The following is a 15,711-nucleotide window of genomic DNA, read 5'->3' as shown; positions in this document are numbered from 1 at the left end:
TTTATTGATCATTCCTGGACCTAAGGTATTCATGGCAAGCTGGTCCCACCGTCACCTGTCCTAAGAATGGTTTTCCGTGGTTTTTCTTTCTCCTCACTTAGCCGGTTTCCGCGAAAGTTCCTTTTTTAGGTCATGACCACTCCTATCTCTCTTTCTGTGAACCTCAAATCAGCGCAACACATCTCCCGGCCTGAGGTAGTGTCTCACCCTCTAGGAGGTCCGCCTCACCCCATCAGGGTACGGAAGTCCGATTTAATCAACAAGAAGAGCTAGTGCGGAGTTGGAAAATTCCCACTGATCTGTGCAGCGAATTAGGCATTCCGATCTTGCTTTGTTTCCTTACAAGGTCATTGTGGTGCATAATGTAATTTTAAAAAGATTTCCTGAGCGTCATGAAGGTGCCAAGCGTAACGTCAAAATTAGGGCATTAAAACAAGTGACTTTTTTCCTTTGGGATTTCTACCGAGCAAGTCACCATGCGGTTAGGGTCGCGCAGCTGTGAGCTTGCATTCGGGAGATAGTGGGTTCCAAGCCTGCTGTCGGAAGCCCTGAAGGTGGTTATCCCATCATCCCCGTAAGACCTATTTGTGTCGGTGCGACATAAAGGAATTATATATATATATATACAAAATTGAGATTTCTTCAAAGGAACGACGTACCACAGTAAACCCGACAGTGTGGTGCAATTCAGAGTAATCATAATGAATTATACCATTCAAATTTGAAGATTTGTGCCACAGAGTTATCACTAATGAAAGGATGTGTCTTCAAGGAGTCAAGGGGCAAAATGTTGGATAGGCCTACTGTATATGGATCCTCTTATAAGTTAAGGAGGGTTTTCCATTCTGTTGTGATTACTATACCGATCTTCTCCATAATAAATATATACATTTTAAAACAAATGGAAATGACATTTAGGGCGTGCAAACAACACTGCACACGCGCGCGCGCGTTTCAGATGCATAACGTGCTTCTGTTTTAACTACTGTGTTATAATGGCGTAATTTTGCCTTTCTTGATGTAGTTATTTCATTGTATCTGTTCAAAGAAGTTTTATATGCTCTTTGAATTTTTGCAGTTCTTTCTTGGTTCTGATTCTACTTCAAATTTCTGATAGCTTTTGATCATCCGTCTGTCGACATCCCTCCCTTTCACTGATTTTATTTCTAGGAATACCAGTATGTTTCACATCTTTATCACTTTGTCGAAACTACCTTAATTTTTGGTTTTATGCAATTCTTGGTTATGTATAAACGACAGACGTAGACTCCATGCGACTACTTTGGTGTATCAAGCGCTTTCTGAAAAATACTCCTCTGTACGTGTCCTCCAGATTTAGGTTCGTTAGTTCACTGCACCTGTTCAATTCCCGGTCAGGATGTGCGCTAGAAATTCCTGTACATCGAACCACAACCCACAACACGGTCACCGCCACGAGCTGCATGCACTTCCAGGTTTCTTGATTACGAATGGGATGCCTGAATTAGAGTGAATATGGTTGATTATTACTATTGTTGTTTCTTTTTCGCCTAACTAAGGACCACGTCGTTTCCTTTGAGCTTTAATATTGGTCCAGTGTTCGGCTCCAAAGTTAAATGGTTCGCGTGCTGACCTTTGGTCACAGGGGTTCCGGGTTCGATTCTCGGCAGTGTCAGGAATTTTAACCATCATTGGTTAATTTAGCTGGCATGGGGGCTGGGTGTATGTGTCGTCTTCATCATTTCATTCTCATCACGACGCGCAGGTCGCCTACATACGTCAAATCAAAAGACCTGCACCTAGCGAGCCGAACATGTCCTCGGACACTCCCGGCACTAAAAGCCATGCGCCATTTCATTTTCATCGGTCCAGTATTCATTCGTTTGTATACTGTGTTGCTCCTTTCGCTCTTTCGTCCACACCTTTCCAAATTTCAGCTTCGGCTTTTCTTGGAAACTCTAATGATCTTGGAGCTTTACCGTAAGTGGGTCACGCTCCTGGATATCTTCAAATGACATCCCAATCTCCTGCAGATCTTTCTGTACCTCACTGAACCATGCTCCCTTTGCCTTTTTTTCTCTTGGAAGAAAGTGAAAATGTGGTTGGTTTACCGTGTTGACTTCATTCGGGCCATTTCGTCCATAAAAAAATAATCCTCCTTTTTCGCATCACATCGGTTATTTTCCCCACATGCGAGTACAACTCCTGGTTGTGCCGCCTCCTAAACTCGCTGTTGTCTTTGACTGGATGTAAGATTTTCCTCAAAATCTTCGTTTTTTTTCTTGCTAGGGGCTTTACGTCGCACCGACACAGATAGTTCTTATGGCGACGATGGGATAGGATAGGCCTAGGAGTTAGAAGGAAGCGGCCTGGCCTTAATTAAGGTACAGCCCCAGCATTTGCCTGGTGTGAAAATGGGAAACCACGGAAAACCATCTTCAGGGCAGCCGACAGTGGGATTCGAATCCACTATCTTCCGGATGCAAAATCTTCCTTTTCTTAGCCTCCAATTTCTCCATCATGAATGTTTTGTTCATGGCGAGACATTCCGCTGCATATAGAGCCTCTGGTCGGATGACGGTTATTATTATTATTATTATTATTATTATTATTATTATTATTGTATAAGCGTATAAGTCCATAAGGACTACGCAAAGTACTGAGAGGCGTGCATTTGCCTTCCTTTGTGCTCATATTTCTTTCATTATTTTACTGTGAGATTCCTTTCTATCTTCAGACCAGGTTGTTCCAGTCTTCTTTGGCCCTTCCTCTTGGTCAGCTTGCCGTTTATAAATTTTGGATCTGAAGATTACCCTATTTTGGACATCTGCTGGTGTAATTCCTACCTGTTTCAAATCCGATTTGGTTTCGCCAATCCATTTCATTGTGTCTGTTATAACTTCACTTCTGTTTTCATAGAATTCGACTATTTGATTGATAAGACTGTCTGGATGCATTCTTATAATATGTCCAAAGAATCTTAGCCTATGTTTTCTAATGTCACTCTGAATATTTGTGCATTGTTTGATTTCATGTCTGCCTCGAAGTCTGTATTGTCCGTCGGTGAGTTTTGGGCCTAGAACTTTTCTTATGATTTTGCGTTCCTTTCTCTCAGTGTTTTCAATGTCTGCTTTCCTGTTCAAAATTAGCGTCTCTGATTCATAAAGTCATTGTGGTTTAATGACTGTGTTGTAATATCTTAGTTTTGTGTGCTTAGAGATATATATTTTTTATTATAGATAATGTGGGCTAGTCGATATTCACTTTCCATCTTTTGGCATCTGATTTCATTGGCTTTTGTTTTCCTGAATTGTTCACCAAAATACTGAAATTGTGTTACTCGTTTAGATTTGCCATATTTTTGTCTCCATGAATTTTGTTGCTTATTTGTTGCCGGTCATGTACTGTATTTTTATTATTATTCTTCTATCTTAATCTGTTTGCCCTCCAGGGTTGTCTTTTCCCTCGGACTCAGCGAGGGATCCCACCTCTACCTAGAGCTTGAGACTTTGGGTCGCTGGATACAACTAGGGAGAATGACCAGTACCTCGCCCAGGCGGCCTCACCTGCTATGCTGAGCAGGGGCCTGGCGGGGGGATGGGAAGATTGGAAAGGATAGACAAGGAAGAGGGAAGGAAGCGGCCGTGGCCTTAAGTGAGGTACCATCCCGGCATTCGCCTGGAGGAGAAGTGGGAAACCACGGAAAACCACTTCCAGGATGGCTGAAGTGGGAATCGAACCCACCTCTACTCAGTTGACCTCCCGAGGCTGAGTGGACTCCGTTCCAGCCCTCGTACCACTTTTCAAATTTCGTGGCAGAGCCGGGAATCGAACCCGGACCTCCGGGGATGGCAGCTAATCACGCTAACCACTACACCACAGAGGCGGACATTATTATTTATTTTACAGTAAATCGTAGATGCAGTTCAGTGATGCATATCCCCACATAGACGAAGGTACTTCCATCTCCCACTTAAAATGACAATAGGCTATTCAATACTTACAATTACAGACTACAGAATGTGCTTATACAGAATTACGTTTACATAGAAGTATTATTTACAAAGCATTCAGAGGACCTGTTCAACATTCAAGTAATTATGCTCACACACACACACATGAATCCCCACATATACTTCAGTTAGCCCGGCTAATTCACTCGGGATCACATAAACTTTCTTTCCACGGACACTGAACATTCACACAGTAGAAAATTATGTAATATACATAATGTTTTGTTATATATACATTCTTTTTTACCTCTTTACACAATTTATTTTTGAATACGTAGTTCTTTTGTCTGTGGTGAGAGTTCATTCCATAGCCGAGCAGAACGAATAAAGAAGCCACTTTTATGGGATGCTCTTCTCGCAAGTGGAGGGAAAAGAGACACACCTCGACCTCTTTGAGCGGAATGATATGAATGTTACCTCCGATGGATTTTCTCAGAAAAGCAATATCTATTATTGTAACTTGTCACAGAATGTAGTTGTAATTTATTGTTTAGGCTATAAAAGTTTAAATACTTTTAGGTTAGGTCATGTCAGTTTTTATTGTATATAAAATTGCTAAACTTTGAAATTCTTAAACTGGAAAAGTGTAAAATATATATAGTAAATTAAGGGCTCGTTTATATACATTAAAGTGGCTGAGTGTAAGAGAGAGCCATGGGCCCTATTTTCACCACAATAAAGTCGCTTTGAAAATAATAATTATCTTTGTCAATCAAACTGAACCCAGCGTCCTTTTAGCCAATGGCCGAGACGTAGATCACATAACCAAGGGGCCGGACAGACAACAATCTCCACAGATCTAACATATATATTTAATTGCATTTTCCGGTTAAAATTAACATCTGGCTCTCACTGTAGGCAGTGATTGAACTTACGACATTTACCAGCGGAAGGCAGCAACCGAAGCCACTCTCTTACCAGGCCACCAATAATAAGATCACCATTATTACTGCCTGCAATTTGTGAAGTGGTCATTACATTACATCAGTTTGACTGTGAACTTGAAGTCAACCATATTCCCAAGCACTCACTTGTCAGACTTTCACAGTGAATGATCTTGGCATACGGCACGTCCAATGTTGTGTCCTTCAGAGTAAGTTATTAGTCAATCGTGTTTAGATAAAAGGATAAAATAAGTCACGTTCAGGACTAAGAATAATTTGCTTATAATTTTGCCTCGTACGTGCTAGGCGCAAGTTGTAAAATATAATCTAATTATCTTGGTTATCAATTAAGTGAAAGTGTTCCGACGTGTGCAGGTTACAGTTCAGAATTATCTCCATCAGAAGAGGTTTCAAAATCAACAGGAAACTAAATTTACGTCATGTTCTATTTCAAGATCCACGAAGGACTGTGTTTTGTTGATTATTTCCTGTCATAATTCAGGTTCTGCGACTGTCCAATACGTGATTTTCTACTTTCAGTTAGGTTGACAACTATATTCTTGCCGTTCAACTCAGCGACTGCCAGTTCCGTCTCTATAATCGTAATTAAAAGATCAAGAGGTTGAGTTCCTTCCTTCGTTACATGTACAGCAGGAGGTACTTCCTTTCACTTGAATTATATCATATCAAACTTGCTGTTAAATCCGTAGTTGACAAGTTAGACAAATGCACTGGTTGTGCCATCTAGTGGTGATGAGTGTAGTGTGGATGTTGATATGTTAGAATGCAAACTTATTAAAGTGACTAACAAGTACACTCTACACCAGTTAACAGATCTGTCATGAGATTTGCTTAAAGATTAGGGGCACGACGTCTTACAATCCCTAGTAGTTATGTTACTCTCACTATATTATGGAAGAGTGGGCTGCATAACATCTCCTACTAGCCAGATCACTTTGCATTCTAACCTATTACTGCCTAAACATTTGCACTCTACTGATGATAGAGCACATCTCACATAACAACAATGGGTGAAATGATATTGTACAAGTGGAACCGGCATTTTTAGACAGCAATAGGTTAGAAGGCAAAGTAATTTCTCCAGTAGAAAGCTATGTCTACGTTGCTCATCCGTAATGTAGCGAGAGTAAGATAAATTCTGGGGGTTCTAATAGATCCTACCCTGATGTTAATGAAAATTTCGCATCAGGACGTTGTACGGGCTAGAGTATACTTATTCCTAGTTTCAGTAAGTCCGTCGGCAAATGCAGAGTGAGTCTCGGCCTGAAATTGGCTAGGGCTGTCCCGTACTCCGACAGCTCTGCATCGGACCGGCCAACCGAACAGAGGAGGGGTGGCCACGTCTCTACCGCGGCTCTATGCTTCTGTATTCGGAGACGGAGAGGGCTGGCCGAAACTGTCGGCTGACCAGAGAATGGTTTCCGATTCTCCTGCACTAAGACGAATGGCGGGACAGTTCCTAGCATAGGGCACGGCCGCCAGTCCTCTCACATCTCTTTCTCCGATACAAATCTCCTGGCCTGAGAGACGGTTTCACCGTCTAGGAGGCCGTCTTTCGCCCCGCATCCATAGGATTGCCATTCCAGTAACATGAAAATTCAGAAGAATTTAATCGACATCCATAGAACTGTCATACCAGAAAGATGCAAATTCAGAAGTATTTAATCGACATCCATAGGACTGCCATACCAGAAAGATGCAAATTCAGGAGAATTTGATCAACATTCATACGATTGTCATACCAGAAATATTGAAATTCAGGAGAATTTGATCAACATTCACACGATTGTCACATTAAAAAATGGAAATTCGGGATAATATGATCAATATTCACAGGATTACCACACCAGTAGCATGGGAATTCAAGAGAATTTGATTGACATCCATAGGATTGCCATACCAGTAATGTGGGCATTCAGGAGAATTAGATCGGCATGTTTTTCCGTGCCTCCCCGTACTGAAATAAATAATTAACGACAACATTTGAGGATAATTCGTTAATAGTGCAATAAAATACCAGTGGATTTATTTTGTAAAGTTTCACGTTGCTTTTTTAAAAATGCTGTTTGTTCGGGGTGTCGACCTAGAAAAATATTTTGCCCCTACTTGCACCATATATATGATGAACCTGCGTGCATTTTGTAAATGGCGGAAGTGTATAGTGTTGAGTGTGTGGAAGGGAACGTTATGGACGACATAAACACCCAGTCCCAGGCCAGGGATATTAATCATTTACAATTAAAAACCCCTGACCCGACCGGGAATAGAACCACCGGGTGACAGGCGGACGCGTTGCCCCCTACACCGCAGGGCCGGACTTCACGTTGCTTACTTTTACATTATACTTTTCACTACCACCTCCTCCGAGTGGGGGTGGTGGGATTAATCCACAGTATCCCCTGGTTGACGGCCAACATTATGTTGGTAATTTTTTTTTCACCAACGGGATTCGAACCTTTTATCGGGGTGTCATATCATTAATATTATGGCCACCAGGTGGGGTCAAGTAAGTTCCTATCCTCGTCCCGAGTTGGTACAGATAATTTCAGACACATTTCCGATGGAGATGCGTTTCTTGTCCTGTTTTAATCACATAACACACCTCCCGCCATTATTAAAACTCTAACAGCACCGTGAATCGAATCCCGACCTCCAAGAACGGCATTTGATAGTGTTAATCTGTAAGCTGCGGGGGAGAATCCAGAAAGTCAGAGAAAGAGGACATTTCTGAGTCACATTTAGAGACGAGAATCCTCGTTGTCGAATAACCCTTGAATATTTGGTGCGGAGAAGGAAGAGATGATGTACAAAGGTATAGCTATTGTAAGGCAGACCCTCCGAAGGGTGGGTGGCGTTTGCCGTGTATACTGCGTGTTAATGTGATGGAAGATGGTGTTATTTTTTCATGTGAGCTAGAGGAATGTTCGGAACATCACAAACCCCTAGACACCGAGCCATTAATTAACAGTTTGTGACTAAAATCTCGCTATTAGAGCGAGGATTTGTATGCGGTAATATGCTAGAATGCGAACTAATATTTTGTTATTAGGAAGTGTCAACTAAGCTGCTCTTCCGTAATGTAGTGAGAATAACATAAATTTTGGGATTTCTAATGGGCCGAACCCCTAATGTTTATGCAAATCTCACAGCATAACCGTTGTGCGGGTTAGGATATACTTGTTACTCGCTTCAATAAATTTGCTTTCTAACCTATGACTGCATAAAAATCCGGGCTCTCCCTATGACCTTTCAAAGCAAAGTGTCTGTTCAGATGTGAAATGTTAGACAAATTAATAAAAGAATCCATTGAGGCAAGCAATTCAATGTTGAAAACATCCTAGGGATATAAGCTACGAACTTTAGGTATATAAAATATAATACAGTATGAGAATATATTCTTTATTTATTCCTAAAAATTACAAACCTTTTCTTAATCATCTTTAACCGGTTGATTAGATTAGGAGTTTGCCTTTTCCTACCACTACGAATGGTAATGTGAGTCAGTACATTGTTTCACTTAAGCACCACTACGAGCGCTAATGTGAGTCAATGCAGAATTTCACTTAAGCCCTTATAACTACATTCGGTGTGGACATTTTTTCAAAAATCAAACTAGTGCCTTAGGGTATTGAACCAAGGAACACATTACAGAAGGAAGTTAATTTGGTCAGGATTTGAATCAAGAAGAAAATGAGTAAAGAAACAAGCTATTTTAGGCTGTTTTTCCGATTTTTTTTTAAGTTTGAAAGAGCTATCCAAGACTCAGAATTTGAAACCATTCCGAGCCCTTTAGCCCTCCAAATTTCGGCACAGTTGAGAAAGTTGCTTAATTTTACGTATTCTATATTATGGGGGACCACTACTTTGTCTGCTTCAGAATTATTTTCAACATTAATTTTTTTTTTTGCTAGTTGCTTTACGTCGCACCGACACAGATAGGTCTTGTGGCGACGATGAGACAGGAAAGGGCTAGTAGTGGGAAGGAAGCGTCCGTGGCCTTAATTAAGGTACGGCCCCAGCATTTGCCTGGTGTGAAAATGGGAAACCACGGAAAACCATTTTCAGGGCTGCCGACAGTGGGGTTCGAACCTACTATCTCCCGAATACTGGATACTGACCGCACTTAAGCGACTGCAGCTATCGAGCTCGGTAACATTAAAATTCGGGCTATAGCTATGTTGTTTCAAAGCAAAGTGTCGCAACAAGTTTGAAATGCTAGACAAATTAATCAAAAACATCGGATGCAAGTTCTTTTAATTTTAAACGGCTGGATTTGTTGTTCCGATGAATTTCTTAGGATGTAGGGGAATCTTGATGATATATGTAAATATTTCCTCGATTTCTGCCATAATACATGTTATTCATTTATTACAGTAAAAAATCTTTGCTATTTCCTTCTTCAAATTTTTCGAGACCAACACGAAAATGGCAGGTCGCCACCTTGCAAGGTAATGGAAAAAGGACTATTTTCTTTACCAAAACTCGTCTAGACACTCGACAAGGACAACCTTGTTTAACATCTATTTAGTTCTACTTGTTCACAACTGTGACAGTATTCTCCGCCTTAACAAAAAACTGAATGCATTTCTTTCCGCTAGCCTGCTGCGATTTACGTAATAAACGAAGGAAGTGCGACAACAGATTACGTAGATTGCACTGAAGATATGAAGTAATAATTATATTGTAATATTTGTATTTAAAAATACTTGTTTTACGTCGCAACGACTCAGAGAAGTCTTAAGACGACGATGAGATAGGCCAGGGCTGGGATGAGGAAGGAAGCGACCGTGTCCCTAATTAACACACTGCCCCAGAATTTGGCTGGTGTGGAAATGGGAATCCACCATCTCCTGGATGTAAAGTTGCGTTGCCAACTCGTTTGGTCAGTAATAAAGTATGTGTTTCACAAGTAATGTTGATCAAAATGATGGTAGTGGCGGTGATTTCAACATGGATTATGTTTTTGGTCTGGGGGTCTGTCTGGAATTACGGTCATGACTTTCCGACACCATTGTAACCATGGCAACCAGTGTTCCTATATGCACACTAGCTAAGTATCGTTATCTTCTCACTGTTCGCTTTCTTTCTGTAACTGAGAGCTTGAGAAAATCTTGTTGAACTCCGTTCTACTCCTTAGTCGCGAATTAAAAATCCTTCAACTGTTCGGAATAGGAACTCAGGACCTTGGAATAAGAGACAAACACGGTACCTCTACATCACAGGCCTGGCTAATAATAATAATAATTATACTACTAGTACTAATAATAATAATAATGAAAATAATGAATACCTACAACCTGTTTTCCAGTCATTGACCGGGTCAGGGATGGAATGAATGAAGACCTCGTCTTGTGGCAAGGATAGGAATTGTGCCGGCTGCCGAGGCCAGTCGCACCCCTCTGGGTCAGTGATTAATGACTGACAGGTGAAATGAAATGATAGGGGGGAGTGTTGCTGGCGTGAAAGATGACAGGGAAAATCGGAGTACCCGGAGAAAAACCTGTCCCACCTCCGCTTTGTCCAGCACAAATCTCATATGGAGTGACCGGGATTTGAACCACGGAACCCAGCGGTTAGAGGTCGACGCGCTGCCACCTGAGCCACGGGGGCTACCTGTGAATAATGAACAAGTGCTGAATAGAAGAACAGAATACGCTCTTCTGGTTCTATTGCGTCAGACTCCTGCTGAACAAATTACTAATAATAATTAAAAATAATTCTGTATCCGACTCGTTGGCGTACTGGCCTTCGGTTCAGAGGGTCCCGTGTTCGATTCCCGGCAGGGTCGGGGATTGTAATCGCTTCTGATTAATTCTTTTGTCTCGGGGACTGGGTGTTTGTGTCCGTCACAACACTCTCCTCTTCATATTCACACAACACACTAAACTACCAACCACCAGAGAAACACGCAATGGTGATTACACCCTCATATAGGGTTAGCGTCAGGAAGGGCATCCGGCCGTAAAACAGGGCCAAATAACCATGTGCGACACCGTTCGCTCCCGCGACCCCAGAGATGTTGGAAAAGCGGTAGGAAAAGAAGAAGAAGAAGAATTAGAAATAATTCTGTAAATTCTTTAAGCGACTAAAGTATCTTTAGACTATCCGGAATATTTTACACTTACGGAAATAAACGTACAGTCAACCTAGTTTGCCTGCACACGGCAGCTGATGCCGTATGATGATACGGATTATTATTATTATTATTATTATTATTATTATTATTATTATTATTACCATATATATAAAAAATACTAACTCGTACGTTTCCCAAAACTGAAGCCTTTAAACTAGAGGGTGTTAAAATGCGGTTTGTACCAAAATCTTCCATATCGTCTCATTAGTACAGAACAAATCTTGCATTTCTTGAAAAGTTAACGAAAATATATTTATTTTCAAGATCAAATCATCAAAGGATCGCTCCGGTAATTGCAGGCGAAGGCTTACGCTATCCCGCAATACAATCTGTACTTAGCAGGTTGCTAAGCGACTAGCAATTACACTTTCTCTGATGATACTAGGTACTGAATACTGAATTTTCACGACCGCATTGTAATCGAAACAGACTTTCAACGTATTAGGTCGTGTTACGTACATGCAGTACGTGTTGAAGAGATGTTAAGTACAGAACAAAAATGACCAGCCGGACACCAGTGGGATCCGAACCCACAACCTCCCGATTTCGCGTCGGTTGCTCTACCAATTGAGCTATGGTGGCCTAGGTCATCTTTGTTCTGTTTGAAAGGATCTGAGCTACAGGTCTGGCACTGCTGCTAGCACACTGTAGAGTGCGTTAAAGTCGCCCGTTGTGGGGCATGTAAATGAATATTGAATTTTCACGACCGCATTGTAATCGAAACAGACGCGAAATCGGGAGGTTGTGGGTTCGGATCCCACTGGTGTCCGGCTGGCCATTTTTGTTCTGTACTTAACATCTCTTCAACACGTACTACATGTACGTAACACGACCTAATACGTTGAAAGTCTGTTTCGATACTAAGTACTGTTTGATTCTCTGACCTTCCCCAGCTTCTGAATATGCTCAACAGATGGCAGACCATTCCTAGTAACTTATATGATGCTAAGAGAAAACAGTACGTAGAGACGGGAAGGTATTATTTTGACTAACCTTCTGTATGACCATTAATAAAGCGCAGGTACAAACTCTTGAAAAAGTGGGTGTCTACTCATCCGAAGCAGTATTCAGCCATGGTCGATTGTATGTTGAAATATCTTAGGCGAGATCGTTTGTAAATGTTAAAATCCAGATACGGCCGAATGTTCGAAGCACAGAGAATATTGTATGGAAAGAAGTGTAATAGCCGCCTCTGTGGTGTAGTGGTTAGCGTGATTAGCTGCCACCCCCCGGAGGCCCGGGTTCGATTCCCGGCTCTGCCACGAAATTTGAAAAGTGGTATGAGGGCTGGAACGGGGTCCACTCAGCCTCGGGAGGTCAACTGAGTAGAGGTGGGTTCGATTCCCACCTCACCCATCCTGAAAGTGGTTTTCCGTGGTTTCCCACTTCTCCTCCAGGCGAATGCCGGGATGGTACCTAACATAAGGCCACGGCCGCTTCCTTCCCTCTTCCTTGCCTATCCCTTCCAATCTTCCCATCCCTCCACAAGGCCCCTGTTCAGCATAGCAGGTGAGGCCGCCTGGGCGAGGTACTGGTCATTCTCCCCAGTTGTATCCCCGACCAAGAGTCTGAAGCTCCAGGACACTGCCCTTGAGGCGGTAGAGGTGGGATCCCTCGCTGTGTCCGAGGGAAAAGCCAACCCTGGAGGGTAAACAGATGATGATGATGATGAAGAAGTGTAATGCCTGTTGCTCACGGTGAAATGGTTTGTAAAATTTGTTGCACAATTAATTTTATAAAAATTTGGTGAAAACAATTTGTGTTGCTCACTGTAAAATTATTTTATAAAATCCGTGGATACATCAGGATGGCCATCTATGAACTTACTTCTGAACTAAGATGTGTATGTGCTGCCATCTATCGATAAACGTTTAAACTAAGAATCAGCTGTTCAACCTACAATGTGTTTGAGAGTATGGCTCCAACAAACAAAGCAAAACTTGCTGCTTAAGCTGCAATTATATGTTGTACAGTGGTAAAAAGGAAGAAAAAATGCCAGGAAATGCTGGACTCGGGATTGGATCAAAAGAAGAGAAGAAGGTAGAGGATGTCGTGAAGTCAGCTTGGTTCGTTTAATTAATTTTACGGAATAGAACATGTCCTATTTTATGAAAAGTTTTATCAAAGGTTTTATAAAACTTGAATTTGACCATGAGCAACAGAAATTTTATAAAATTAAATTATTGTACAATAAATTTGACATAAAATTTTACCGTGAGCAACAGGCATTATAGTAGTACATTATGCAAAAAGCCTATAATGGCAATAATTAAGACAGGAGTATATTTATAGAACGAAGGAGCGAATTTTAAAATTTCCATACGAGTGTCTTAATTATAGTCGAGTTGTATACGACTGTTTATGCTCGACGATAGTTATAACTCTATTGTTTAAATATTCATAAATTTCTGTCGAGATGTCGCTTGACAGTTGCGTTTACTGAGCAGAGCGCAGAGCGCATGCGCTGGGTTATTGATTTTCCGTGGGTGGATCAGAGACCTTGACAATGTTTTCAAACCATGGATAGAAGGTTATCATAACCCAGCTTTATTTCAAATACAAATTCTTTATTGTACAGTTGGTGAAGTGAATTTGCGGGAATGTGCCGTGTGGTTGTGGAATATTGGAAGCAGAAGGTGCTTTGATGTTAATTGGTGTGTCCGACATGTTTGATTTGGGAAACAAGTGCGAAGCTAGAGCGTTATATCATAATGAAAATCTGAACTCTGATTGGTGGAGAACTTGTGTGATAATGAAACTTGAACTATAATGATCTTTATTATTATTATTATTATTATTATTATTATTATTATTATTATTATTATTATTATTATTTACAATTTGCTTTACGTCGCGCCAACACAGATAGGTCTTACTGCGACGATGGGACAGGAAAGGGCTAGGAGTGGGAAGGAAGCGACCGTGGCCTTAAGTAAGGTACAGCCCCAGCATTTGCCTGGTGTGAAAATGGGAAACCACGGAAAACCATCTTCAGAGCTTCCGACAATGGGATTCGAACCCACTATCTCCCGAATACTGGATACTGACCGCACTTAAGTGACTGCAGCTATCGAGCTCGGTTCATTAACATTCAGTTTTCTGGCATATAATATTTATATTTCGGTATCGTTGAGCATAAAGTAAATTACGAATTATTATGTCATCATCATCATCTGTTTACCCTCCAGGGTCGGCTTTTCCCTCGGACACAGCGAGGGATCCCACCTCTACCGCCTTAAGGGCAGTGTCCTGGAGCTTCTGAATCTTGGTCGGGGATACAACTGGGGAGAATGACCAGTACCTCGCCCAGGCGGCCTCACCTGCTATGCTGAACAGGAGCCTTGTGGAGGGATGGGAAGATTGGAAGGGATAGGCAAGGAAGAGGGAAGGAAGCGGCCGTGGCCTTATGTTAGGTACCATCCCGGCATTCGCCTGGAGGAGAAGTGGGAAACCACGGAAAACAACTTCCAGGATGGCTGAGGTGGGAATCGAACCCACCTGTACTCAGTTGACCTCCCGAGGCTGAGTGGACCCCGTTCCAGCCCTCGCACCACTTTTCAAATTTCGTGGCAGAGCCGGAAATCGAACCCGGGCCTCCGGGGGTGGCAGCTAATCACGCTAACCACTACACCACAGAGGCGGACACGAATTATTATGTACCTGTGTTAAATATTCGTAACTGTAGAAAAGTGCAGGCAAGACAATATAACTACGACAGGCATATCAAGACGAGTTATCTGACCTATTTATAACTAATGCTGCGGAACAGTACGGGTCCTCTAATTATTCTTATTCTTATTCTTCTTCTTCTTCTTCTTCTTATTATTATTATTAGTATTATTATCATCATCAACTGTGTACTTTTCGTTCTGTAACTTAATAAGCAAGTATCGATCTACAGGACAAGTAATTTTCTCATTCATTTAATGTCTTTTAATTGACTTGTTAATATGTACTTATTGCCAATGCAGACATTTTTACATCTAATTCTGTATATGCAATGGAGTTCTTACTCTGGGGAAAAGCTTTGTGATATGGAAACCTCATGTACAAAGATGGCTGTAAGTGAAATTCTGAAAGCCAGATTACAATCATAGAAAAACAGTTCAGAGAAAGAAGACCAAATGGTATCAGTATGTACTGAATGCTTTTGCTGCTCCCTAGCAGTGCATAGATGCAGCAGAAACAGTGATTCTAACGTGCCATATATTGGTTCTTTGTATCGAGTCAGTAATGTAAATGGCATTGAATGAGTCAAATCAGTAAACGGAATCGAATGTCCCATCACTACTCCTTGGCCATCTAAGAACTCATACCTAATGACTAGAGCCAGGAGTTTTACTCTGGAATTGCAGTGACAGCCTTGAAATATTCCGTCCAAATTCTGAAGAACCGTATCTCCAAAACTTTTTAATACAACAACATGCAGTATTTCAAATGTGCTAACCAACTCACAATTACTTTTAATCTTCATATTGTCTTTCTGTATACTTTGTCCTCAGGGGCAATCTCCATTTGGGGAAAGTCGAAATAAATAAAATAAATAAACTTACTGACGCGAGTAACAAATATACTCTAGCCTGCGCAATGGGTATGCTATGAGTTTTGCATATACATTAGGGTTACTGCCCATGGGGACCCCTAGAATTCATGTGACTCTCACTACATTACGGAAAAG

This window comes from Anabrus simplex, chromosome 11 (assembly GCF_040414725.1).
Source record: "Anabrus simplex isolate iqAnaSimp1 chromosome 11, ASM4041472v1, whole genome shotgun sequence".
NCBI lineage: Eukaryota > Metazoa > Arthropoda > Insecta > Orthoptera > Tettigoniidae > Anabrus > Anabrus simplex.
This window is presented reverse-complemented; position numbering follows the sequence as displayed.